Raw genomic sequence first — 12,634 nt, forward strand, 5'->3', positions numbered from 1 at the left:
GACCATATAAGGCTATCTCGGAGAAATGCTTTATATGAACTGGAATTTTCATTAGTATGGGACAAGATGGAAGGCCAAGTTGATTATATTAAATTCCACCTAGCAGGACCCATCGAATGACCATGAGATCAAGGAAAATGATAACTATGTTTGCTTCCTTCCTCCTGCCCACCACCCTTCCTATGAGGGCATCATGCATGGATTCAGTGCATCAATTTTTAGAGGTTGCCCTCCCTTCCATAGATCTCTCACTTTTGTCACCTCTGCCTCCAGAAACCATGAGCCCTCCCTCTACCTCAACCACTCCAGCAAGTTAGGGCTTCTCAGTTTATTAGAATCCTACATCTACTGGTGCTATATGACCAATGAGGCTATCTAGTTCCACTTTAACCCCAGCCAATATTTCCCAAGGTATGATATGCCTGCCCCCACTGGAATTAAGCAATTCTCAGATAACACCCTGACTTCATTTGCTAAGAGCTTGTCTGCAGGCACACCATGGTCATGTTCCACATCAGAAAGGCAGCCCACCCAACCTGCTGCAGTTGGGACACAAGATCGCCCAAGCCAGATCTTCCCTGACTAGCCACCTGCCCCTACATCTCCTAGACTGCAGTTCATCTCAGTGTAGAGCCCTTCCTAATCCCCTACCTCCATTCTACCTTTTCTCAACTCTCACCTCTGGGAGTCCCCTGACTGAGCCTGCCTTCCCTCAACCCACCCAGCACCCCTCCTGGCTCCCAGCTGTGGCAGCCATGTTCAGTCATTCAGTTGTATGTACAATTGCACCTAGAAGGTGCCTCCCAGGATTGTGCAACTCGGTGGCCCAGATAACCCTTTGGCACTCGTCACCACCAGCTTGACTCCATCTTGGTTCTACACCCTGGGCCTCCTCCAGCCTGCTTGTTCCCTTTGCTCAGGTATGACCCTGCTCTCAGTCTCCAGGACTCCTCCAGCCAAAGCCCTTCCCAAGCTCTCATTCCCTCACTGGAAGAATCTAAGTCAATCTCTGATCCCCCTGGGATTCTTTCCTCCTGATCGCTGGTCCAATCTTTCCCCAGCAGGCCAAACCTCTCTTCCAGATCACAAACGCCAGAAATCTCCCCTCATTCCAGCCTTGGTGTTTTCCCCATCCCTGCTTTCTAAGCTGTGCATAGCTCTTGCTGCCTCCTCCCACCTCTTAACCCTGACTGCTTTATTCTCTATTATCTGATAGTATCATTTAATGTAATTTTTAAGTTAAAAATCATGTACATGTTTCCTGTAGAAATTTTGGAGAATACCTGAAAATAAAGAAAGGCAGATATTTACTACTCAAGCCTTCTTTTTGTGGACATAGGGCATACATGCAAATTTACAAAATAGGTGTGGAATTGATACTGATTTTTTAAATGATTTTAATTCTACTTTTTCAATAAATAACATGTATGTACCCTAGTCTGTCAGCATCCTGCCCCAGTGGCAACCAGTGTTATCAGCTTGTTTTGTACTTTCTAGCAATAGTTCATTCACTAACAAGTATATATGCATATAAATGCAACTTTTCACACAAATGAGATCCATCACACTTTTTTGTATCTTACTATTTTCACTTAAATATTAGAGGTTATATCATAGACGTAGATCTGCACCAGCTTCCCTTTTAAATATATCTATTTAATTAAAACAGTGCATAAATAACAACACCATTGGAGTTATGGCATAACAACAATCGTGAGAAAGGTATTTGGCTATTGAAGTTCATATAGAAATTTCAGGGAAAAAAAAAATCGTCAACTTAGAAAACACTGTTCTCCCTTGTATATGATTCTGCCTGCTCTCCTGACCACGCAACCTTATTAATAAGTGGCCTTCTAGACCTGCTTGAATACCTCTTGTAATGGGGAACTCACTTCCTCAGGAGGAGGAATAAATAGATATATTTTAAAGGGAAGATTTTAGATGATGAGACCCTCATCCTGAACCCTGTGGGAATTCTTTAGCTTTTAAAATCTATTTCATCCATTTGGACACTGAATAGCTACTACTTGATATTGTTTCTTAACCATGTCATAGGACATGGTTTTTAATTCAGTTTTGACTTAGTTTTGCCCTTTAACTTAATTTTGAGTTTCTGAAAGACAGAGACCAAAGCTTGGGTTTCTCATGCACTCCTTTCCAGTGCCTGCCATAGTGCCACCCACGCTGCCCCCACAGAGCATCTCATTATCTTTGAGGCCTCAGTGAGCTCAGCACTTCTTCCAGACAGCCTTTCCTAACACCTCACCCCCAGAATTTCTCTAGTTATTGCAATTGTCTCTTTGTGATCTGTATTCTTCATTGCTTATGCAAAACCTACCACTAGTTTTCAAAAACATGTATTTGTTTGGTGAATAAATAAACAAATAAATGGGGAACACACTATGACCTTTTCTTAAAAGACAGTGATGACAGAGTAGTGTCAGATTTCTCAAGGGGACCTTGTAGAATCTAAATACAAGGAAAGTTCCTCCCAGAATCCCCGGGACACGGACAGGGCTACCACTTGCTGTGTTTTACAGCCCTAAGGCTCCATTTATGAAGCACCCAATCATGATAGAACATTCGGAAACACAACGTTGGAAGGTAGGCATCAAGGCCATGCAAACCACTTGAAATCAAGTGCCATGAAGGGCTCTTAGAGAGATTTCAGAAAAGTTTTTGAGGAGCAGAGGGAATAGAATTAACATTTCTGTGCTCCCATTTGTGCCAGAAATAGAGGTTGAAGTTAAAGATGAACTTGTCGTCTTGCAGGGAAGAAGAGAGGAGTCCTGAAATCAGCCCTAAAGAACACTCGTCTTTCCTGCCCCTCTCACCCAGAAACTGCACCCAGCTCTAAATTGGGATTATCAGCCAATCCACCTACAACTATTTCCTGAGAACCTATGAGTTAAAAAAAGACCTGGATCATGTCTCAACACTCTTCTTAGCAACACACAAACACATTTACATGAACAGCAAAACAATACTGTAAATGAAATGTCTCTGTAAAATGTTCATACAAGATTCTTGTGGTAGAAGAAGCACGGACACCAAAGGACAAAACATTTGAATCCTGGCTTCTCAGCCATGTGACCTCTGGCAGTTTACTTCACCTCACTAAACTTTATCTCTGCAATGGAAATAAAAATGCCACCACATATGTGTCATGTGTAAGGATAAAATGAAATATAATGAGATTACATATGTAAAGGTGGGCAGAAAATGCACGTGGACTTTAGAAGGTGCTGGGCCAGAAATGGGGCACAGAAAGAGAGAAGTCCGAAGGAGCCAGAGGGAGAGGTCGTCTGGAGGTGCAAGGGAGGACACTTGACATATCCATAATTGTTCATTCATCCTGTTGTTCTTGTCACTCCACAAATATTCAGGGAGCATCTACAAATGGTGAACAAGTCAGACACAAGGCCTGCCCTCATGGAGCTAACAGTTTAACAGGGATGCAGATGCTTAAAGAAATGATGTGAATTCAGCTCAGTGCTCTGAGATGCGAGGGAGAGGTGGGACATGGGAGAGGCTCCTCATTCAGATGGGTGGGTGTGGAGAGACTTGTTAGAGGCCAGTGACATCTCAGCTTTCAGAAGCAAGTAGAGTCATCCAGGCTGGTGGGGTGGGGAAGAGGAGATGGGAGTGGAGCTTTTAGGAAAGCATGCGTCTCAGGCCTGCACTCCCCCAGAGAGTGAGGGAAAGAAGTGACCAGAAGACAGCCTCATAGGCCATGATCATGAGTCTGACCCACATGGTAAGAATCACCTTAAAGTTTCAACTGGGAGAGTGACACACATAGTCAGATTTGCATTTCAGAAGCAGATTTGGGTGGAGCAGGGGAAGATAGCCAGGGAGACAAGTAAGGAGAGTGTTGCAGGAAACAAAGAAAGGTAGAGAGCATTGGACACTACGGAGAGCAGAATATTACTCAAAGTGCTCATGAGAGATTGGAGTTAAAGGTAGGGTGAGGAGGCAGTCAGTGGTGGCCCCCAGGTGTCTGGCTGAGGCAGCTAGGTAAATGGTGGGGCCATTGACCAGTATGAGGTTTTGGAGAAAGATCTTGAGTTTAGTTTGGGATATATCAAGATCGGGGTTCCTGAGAGATATCCAAGTGGAGTTGTCCAAGAACAGATGAGTACATGGACTCCATACCAGGAAATTCTGGATTGGAGACAGAAGTTTGGCATTATGTCAACCCCCAGATAATGAATGGTTGCTGGGCTGCTGATGACATTCTACAGAGAACAGGGGCAACAAGGAAGAGAGGACAGCCAGCAAAGGTCCCTCTAACAGGACTCATTACAAGAGCCTGGAAATTAGCTAGAGAGGTGGGAGGGAATCCCACAGAGAGGGCAGTGTTACAGAAGCCAAGGAAAAAGAGGATATCAACAGGGTGAGGCAAGTCGATTGTACTATGATGATGTCAGATTTGAGAAGTACTTTTTGGATAGGCCAAAGTGGAAGTCTCAGTGACCTTGGCAAATTTCAGTGGAGTGGTAGGAGTGGAATCCAGATTGTCAAGGTGGAGGAGAATGTGGGAGGTAGGAAGGAGGAGACAGCAAGTGCCAGCAAAGCTTGGCAGGCACTTACTGTGAAAATTAAGATGAAAGATAGGAAAGTACCTGGAAGGAAATATTTATAGCGTGAGTTTTGGGAATGATGCTTCTTGTTTGTTTGTTGTTTAAGATGGGAGAGATTTGATCATGTCTTAATGTATCTAAGAAAAAGCCAATACTCTTTTGGGTTCAGGTAACAGTACACCCTCTGGGATTGTAACTTGGAAAGTAACTTGGAAAGTTGAAAGTCAAGCAGTAGCTTTTTGGTACCCTTAATTAAACTGTTCAATGTTGGCAGGGCTCAGAATCAACAGACCTGTGATTTGTTTCACCTTTGCCTCATGGTTGCAGGATGGCTGCAGCAGCTCTAAGCATCACATCCTTACACGCCCCATTCATAACCAGGAACCATGTGTTGGTAAAGGGCATAATTCTCTTCATGCACTTTTCTCTCAGAGGAAGGAAAAACATTTTTCAGAAGCACTTTACAAGACTTCTTGACACATCTCATTATGTAAAATTTGGACTTAACAGTCACGCACAGACCAAGGCTGGGTCCAATTCGCACCCAGCACACAAACAAAATCAGTGCTTCAATGGCAAAGAAGAAAGGGGCAACTTTGGGTTAGAAATAGTCGTGTCTGCCTCAAAGGTACAGATGAAGTAGGTCAGTGGGCTTGGGAGCAGAAAAAATGAATGAATTCTTCCGAAATGCTAATTTTCCCTCGAAGTTTGTCATCTGCTAAGAGTGAGAGGGAATGGGTTGTGGGTATGAGTTCTGGCGGGAGTGAAGAGATCTAAAATAACCACAGCAGAGAAGCAGGGGTGGACTCACTGGGAAAAAGACATCAAAATTTCCAAGAAGGTCCTCCACGGGGAGAATGATTGGGGAAGAAATTACAGACCAAAGGAAAAAGGAAAGGAAGAGAAGATCCACTAAAGGACAGCTCTGCCCCACATGGCCACATACACCAGGGTTTCCCTGCCTCACACTGTTGGCATTCTGGGCTGATTAATTATCTGTTGCAGGGCTGTCCTGGGCACTGTAGCATGTTAGCAGCATCCCTTGCCTCTACCCACTAGGTGCCACTAGCAAACCCCATTTCCAGTCCTGACTACCAAAAATGTTTCCAGGCATTGCCCAGTACCCCCTGGTGGGGGGAGGGTGGGCAAAATTATCCCATTTGAAAACCACCTATGTGCACTATCTTATTTAGTTCTTCAGCGCAGAGATGGTGGTTCTGTTTTTGAGGATGAGGTTAAAAGCCCAAGAACACATAGCTAAGAAGAAATGGAACCGGAATTGAAGCTGGCTCTGCCAGAGACCGCATTCTTCCCTCTGATCCTGAGCTCCTCAACCCTGAGCCTGCAATGCTCCACCAGCACCAAACAGGAAGTCATACCCATGGGCTGGCCTCTGCCTTGCCACTGGGGCTCTACACCCCATAGAGTAACTTTGAGGAGTAATCTGCTTTTTTCCGGAAAGAATTAGAGAACTCATAAACATTAAATCTTTACAAGAGCTCTATCTGCTCTTTTCAAGGAAGTCAATCACTTGGGTTAAAAAAAAAAAAAGAAAGAAAAAAGAAAAAAAATGTGGCAACATTTTCCCAAGGACTTGGGGAAGAAAACCACCATCCAGAAAGGAAAATCTTTGAAGTTGGAATGTGCTCTAGGCTGCCTCTTTAAATGAAAAATGTTATATGCCTGGGAAAGATTATATATGCCAAAACAATATGAGGGCCTCACTGTAATAATGATAGCATCAACGCCATGCTTTCATCCCTGAGACTCTGTGAAGGGCCTTAAAATGAAATTTTATACAAGTGCACACAAACACACACAATATTTGAAAAATTCACACATATATCACTTTGCCCACCTCTCTAATGAAGGTGGAATGCGGTGGCAGATGTTTCACAGCTGTCCGGCAACCACCCTCCAACAGTTTAGGACAGGAAGCTGAGGACACCCGATCCAAAAGGAATTGCAGGGAGCGGCCAGGGAGGTAAAAGCTAATCCCGAGCATTGAGATTCTGCCAAATGCTTGGGATACCCTCCACGCCATTGTCTCATCCTTTATTCTAAGAGACCAAACGAATCAAGTGACGGGCATCTATCTGCATGTGAGAGGCCATGCCCTCCCCATGAAGAGAGTTGGAAATAGGAAAGATCCTTACATCTGAGGGATACATACTATACACACAGCCTTCAGCCCAGCCTGAGAAAGCCAAGCCTATAGATTTGGTATCTAGGCCAGTTACATATCTTTACTCTGCTGAATAGCCATAGACAGAGTACCTATTGCATAGATGGCTGCCCTTGCCTCTACCCTTTCAGAAAAGAGAAATCATTTCATAAAGAATGCCTCACTGCCTGGGTGCAGTGACTCACACCTGTAATCCCAGAGCTTTGTGGGGCCCAGGCAGATGGATCACCTGAGGTCAGGAGCTCAAGACCAGCCTGGCCAACATGGTAAAACCCTATCTCTACTAAAAATACAAAAATTACCTGGGCGTGGTGGCACGCGCCTGTAATCCCAGCTACTTGGGAGGCTGAGGCACAAGAATCACTTGAACCAGGAAGGTGGAGGTTGCAGTGAGCCAGTGAGCCGAAATCAGGCCCCTGCCCTCCAGCCTGGGCAACAGCAACACAGTGAGACTTTGTCTCAAAACAAACAAACAAACAAACAAAAAGAACCTCACTGATGTGTGCGGATGGTAGAGGAGGAAGGGGGACAAGGGGTGTTATCTCGTTTTACTAGGCCAGGCAGTGCATCTATAAACACAAAGTGAGGGGAAAGAAATGAGTAACTGTGGAGCCCCAGCTCATGCCAGGGCCTGGGTATTCCTACCAATAGGGTGAAAGTGTTCCAACTTTTCCATATCCTTGCCAACACTTGTGGTCTTTTGGTTTTTTGATGATAACCATTCTGAGAGGTGTGAGGTGATATCTCATTGTAGTTTTGACTTGCATTTCTCTGATGATTAGTTATTTTAAGCACTTTTTCACGTATGGGTTGGTTGCTTGTATGTCTTCTTTGGATAAATGTCTATTCAAGTCCTTCAGCTATTTTTTAATCAGGTTATTCGGTTTTTTACTATTGAGGTATAGGAGCTTCTTTTCTGTTTTGGAAGTTAACCCTTTATCAAATGTTTGGTTTACAAATATTTACTGTATTAGTCCATTTTCATGCTGCTGATAAAGACATACCCAAGAATGGGCAATTTAACAAAGAAAAAAGTTTATTGGACTTACAGTTCCACATGGCTGGGGAGGCCTCACAATCATGGTGGAAAGCAAGGAGGAGCAAGTCACATCTCACATGGATGGCAGCAGGCAAAGAGAGAGAGAGCTTGTACAGAGAAACTCCCATTTTTAAAATCTTCAGATCCCATGAGACCCATTCACTATCACAGGAAGAGCACAGGAAAGACCTGCCCCCATTATTCAGATATCTCCTACAGGATCCCACCACATGTGGGAATTATGGGAGCTACAAGATAAGATTTGGGTGGGGACACAGAGCCAAATCATATCATTCTGCCCCGTCCCCTCCCAAATCTCATTTATTCACATTTCAAAACCAATCATTTCTTCCCAACAGTCCCCCAAAGACTCAACTCATTTCAGCATTAACTCCAAAGTCCATAGTCCAAAGTCTCATCTGAGACAAGGAATGTCCCTTCTGCCTATAAGCCTGTAAAATCAAAAGCAGGTTACTTAACTTCCTAGATACAATGGGGGTACAGGCATTGGGTAAATACAGTCATTCCAAATAGGAGAAATAGGCCAAAACGAAGTGGTTATAGGCCCCATGCAAATCCAAACTCCAGCAGGGTGGTCAAAGCTTAAAGCTCCTAAATGATCTCTTTTGACATCATGTCTCACATTCAAGTCACACTGATGCAAGAGGTGGGTTCCCATGGTCTGGGGCAGCTCTGTCCCTGTGGCTTTGCAGGTAAAACCTCCCTCCCAGCTGCCTTCATGGGCTGGCATTGAGTGCCTGTGGCATTTCCAGGCACATAGTGCAAGCTGTCAGTGGATCTACCATTCTGGGATCTAGAGGATGCTGGTCTTCTTCTCACAGCTCCACTAGGTGGTGGCCCAGTAGGGACTCTGTGCGGGGGCTCCCACCCCACATTTCCCTTTTGCACTGTACTAGCAGAGGTTCTCCATGAGGACCCTGCCTCTACAGCAAACTCCTGCCTGGACATCCAGATGTTTCCATACATCTGAAATCTAGGCGGAGGTTCCCAAACCTCAGTTCTTTACTTCTCTGCACTCACAGGCTCAACACCATGTGGAAGCTGCCAAGACTTGAGATTTGCACCCTCTGAAGCCACAGTCCAAGCTCTACATTGGTCCCTTTCAGCCACAGCTGCAGTGGCTAGGACACAGGGCACAAAGTCCCTAGGCCGCACACAGGATGGAGACACTGGGCCTGGCCCACAAAGCCACTTTTTCCTTCTAGGTCTCAGGGCCTTTCATGGGAGGGCCTGCCACAAAGGTGTTTGACACGCCCTGGGGACATTTTCCCCATTGTCTTGGTGATAAACATTTGCCTCCTTATTACTTATGCAAATTTATGCAGCCAGCTTGAATTTCTCTCCAGAAAATGGGATTTTCTTTTCTACTGCATTGTCAGGCTGCAAATTTTTCAAACTTTTATGCTTTGTTTCCTTTTTGAAACTGCATGTCCCTAACAGCATCCAAGTCACCTCTTGAATGCTTTGCTGCTTAGAAATTTCTTCCACCAGATACAAGTCATCTCTCTCAAGTTCAAAGTTACACAAATCTCTAGGGCAGGAGCAAAATGCCACCAGTCTCTGCTAAAACATAAGAAGAGTCACCTTTGCTCAAGTTCCCAACAAGTTCCTCATTTCCATCTGAGACCACCTCACCCTGAACCTTATTGTTCATATCGCTATCAGCATTGTTGTCAAAGCCATTCAACAAGTCTCTAGGAAGTTCTAAACTTTCCCACATTTTCCTGTCTTCTTCTGAGCCCTCCAAACTGTTCCAACCTCTGCCTGTTACCCAGTTACAAGGTTGTTTCTATATTTTCAGGTATCTTTTTGGCAACACCCCACTCTACTGGTAGCAATTTACTGTATTAGTCCATTTTCATGCTGCTGATAAAGACATACCCAAGATTGGGCAATTTACAAAAGAAAGTGGTTTACTGGACTCAGAGTTCCATGTGGCTGGGGAGGTCTCACCGTCATGGTGGAAGGTGAAAGGCACATCCCACATGTCAGCAGACAAAAGAAGAGAGCTTGTGCAGGGAAACTCCCCTTTTTAAAACCATCAGATCTCATGAGCCTGATTCATTATCACAAGAACAGCTCAGGAAAGACCTGCCCCCATAGTTCCATCACCTCCCACCAGGTTCCTGCCATGGAACATGGGAACTGTGGGAGTTACAATTCAAGGTGAGATTTGGGTGGGGACACAGCCAAATCATATCAATTTTCTGCTATTCTATATGTTGTCTTCACTCTGGATTGTTTTCTTTGCTCTGCAGAAGCTTATTAGTTGGATGTAGTCCCACTTGTTTATTTTGTTATTATTACCTCTGCTTTTGGTGTCATATCCATGAAATCATTGCCAAGACTATTGTCATGGCACTTTCCCCCAATGTCCTCTTCTAGGCGTTTTATAGGTTTATGTCTTACATTCAATCATTTAAGCCATTCTGAGTTGATTTTTGTGTATGGTTTCAGATAAAGGGCCAATTTCATTCTTTTAAATGTGGATATCTAGTTTTCTCATCATTTGTTGAAGAGATTATCTTTTCCCAACTGTGTATTCTTGGCACCCTTATTGAAGATCAATTAAACATACATGCATAGTTTTTTTTTTTCTGGGCTCTCTATTCTGTTTGATTTTCCTGTATATCTATCCATGAAAATTCTGTTTTAATTATTATAGCTTTGTCATCTATTTTGATATCAGAAAGTGTGATGACTGCCTTGTCATTCTTTCTCAAGATTTATTTGGCTATTTATGCTCTTTTGTGGTTCCAAATTATTTTTAGAATTTTTTTTCTTTTTTTAACTTTTAGGTTCAGGGGTACATGTGATGGTTTGCTAAATAGGAAAACACATGCCATGGGGGTTTGTTGTAAAGATTATTTCGTCACCCAGATATTAAGCAGAGTACCCAATAACTATCTTTTCTGCTCCTCTCTCTCCTCCCAACCTCCATCATAAAGTAAACCTCAGTGTCTGTTGTTTTATTCTTTGTGTTCATAAGTTCTTATCATTTAGCTCCCACTTATAAGTGACAACATGTGGTATTTGGTTTTCTGTTCCTATCTTAGCTTGCTAAGGATAATGGCCTTCAGTTCCATCCATGTTCCCACAAAAGGTGTGTTCTTGTTCTTTTTTTTTTTTTTTAATATACTTTAAGTTCTAGGGTACATGTGCATAACGTGCAGGTTTGTTACATATGTATACTTGTGCCATGTTGCTGTGCTGCACCCATCAACTCGTCATTTACATCAGGTATAACTCCCAATGCAATCCCTCCCCCCTTCCCCTTCCCCATGATAGGCCCTGGTGTGTGATGTTCCCCTTGCCCGAGTCCAAGTGATCTCATTGTTCAGTTCCCACCTATGAGTGAGAACATGCGGTGTTTGGTTTTCTGTTCTTGTGATAGTTTGCTAAGAATGATGGTTTCCAGCTGCATCCATGTCCCTACAAAGGACACAAACTCATCCTTTTTTATGGCTGCATAGTATTCCATGGTGTATATGTGCCACATTTTCTTAATCCAGTCTGTCACTGATGGACATTTGGGTTGATTCCAAGTCTTTGCTATTGTGAATAGTGCTGCAATAAACATACGTGTGCGTGTGTCTTTAGAGCAGCATGATTTATAATCTTTTGGGTATATACCTAGTAACGGGATGGCTGGGTCATATGGTACATCTAGTTCTAGATCCTTGAGGAATCGCCATACTGTTTTCCATAATGGTTGAACTAGTTTACAGTCCCACCAACAGTGTAAAAGTGTTCCTATTTCTCCACATCCTCTCCAGCACCTGTTGTTTCCTGACTTTTTAATGATCGCCATTCTAACTGGTGTGAGATGGTATCTCATTGTGGTTTTGATTTGCATTTCTCTGATGGCCAGTGATGATAAGCATTTTTTCATGTGTCTGTTGGCTGTACGAATGTCTTCTTTTGAGAAATGTCTGTTCATATCCTTTGCCCACTTTTTGATGGGGTTGTTTGTTTTTTTCTTGTAAATTTGTTTGAGTTATTTGTAGGTTCTGGATATTAGCCCTTTGTCAGATGAGTAGATTGCAAAAATTTTCTCCCATTCTGTAGGTTGCCTGTTCACTCTGATGGTAGTTTCTTTTGCTATGCAGAAGCTCTTTAGTTTAATGAGATCCCATTTGTCAATTTTGGCTTTTGCTGCTGTTGCTTTTCGTGTTTTAGACATGAAGTCTTTGCCCATGCCTATGTCCTGAATGGTACTACCTAGGTTTTCCTCTAGGGTTTTTTTGGTATTAGGTCTAACATTTAAGTCTCTAATCCATCTTGAATTCATTTTCATATAAGGAGTAAGGAAAGGATCCAGTTTCAGCTTTCTACTTATGGCTAGCCAATTTTCCCAGCACCATTTATTAAATAGGGAATCCTTTCCCCATTTCTTGTTTCTCTCAGGTTTGTCAAAGATCAGATGGCTGTAGATGTGTGGTATTATTTCTGAGGACTCTGTTCTGTTCCATTGGTCTATATCTCTGTTTTGGTACCAGTACCATGCTGTTTTGGTTACTGTAGCCTTGTAGTATAGTTTGAAGTCAGGTAGCGTGATGCCTCCAGCTTTGTTCTTTTGACTTAGGGTTGTCTTGGAGATGCGGGCTCTTTTTTGGTTCCATATGAACTTTAAAGCAGTTTTTTCCAATTCTGTGAAGAAACTCATTGGTAGCTTGATGGGGATGGCATTGAATCTATAAATAACCTTGGGCAGTATGGCCATTTTCACGATATTGATTCTTCCTATCCATGAGCATGGTATGTTCTTCCATTTGTTTGTGTCCTCTTTGATTTCACTGAGCAGTG

This window comes from Macaca mulatta, chromosome 12 (genome assembly GCF_049350105.2).
Source record: "Macaca mulatta isolate MMU2019108-1 chromosome 12, T2T-MMU8v2.0, whole genome shotgun sequence".
Classification (NCBI taxonomy): Eukaryota; Metazoa; Chordata; class Mammalia; order Primates; family Cercopithecidae; genus Macaca; species Macaca mulatta.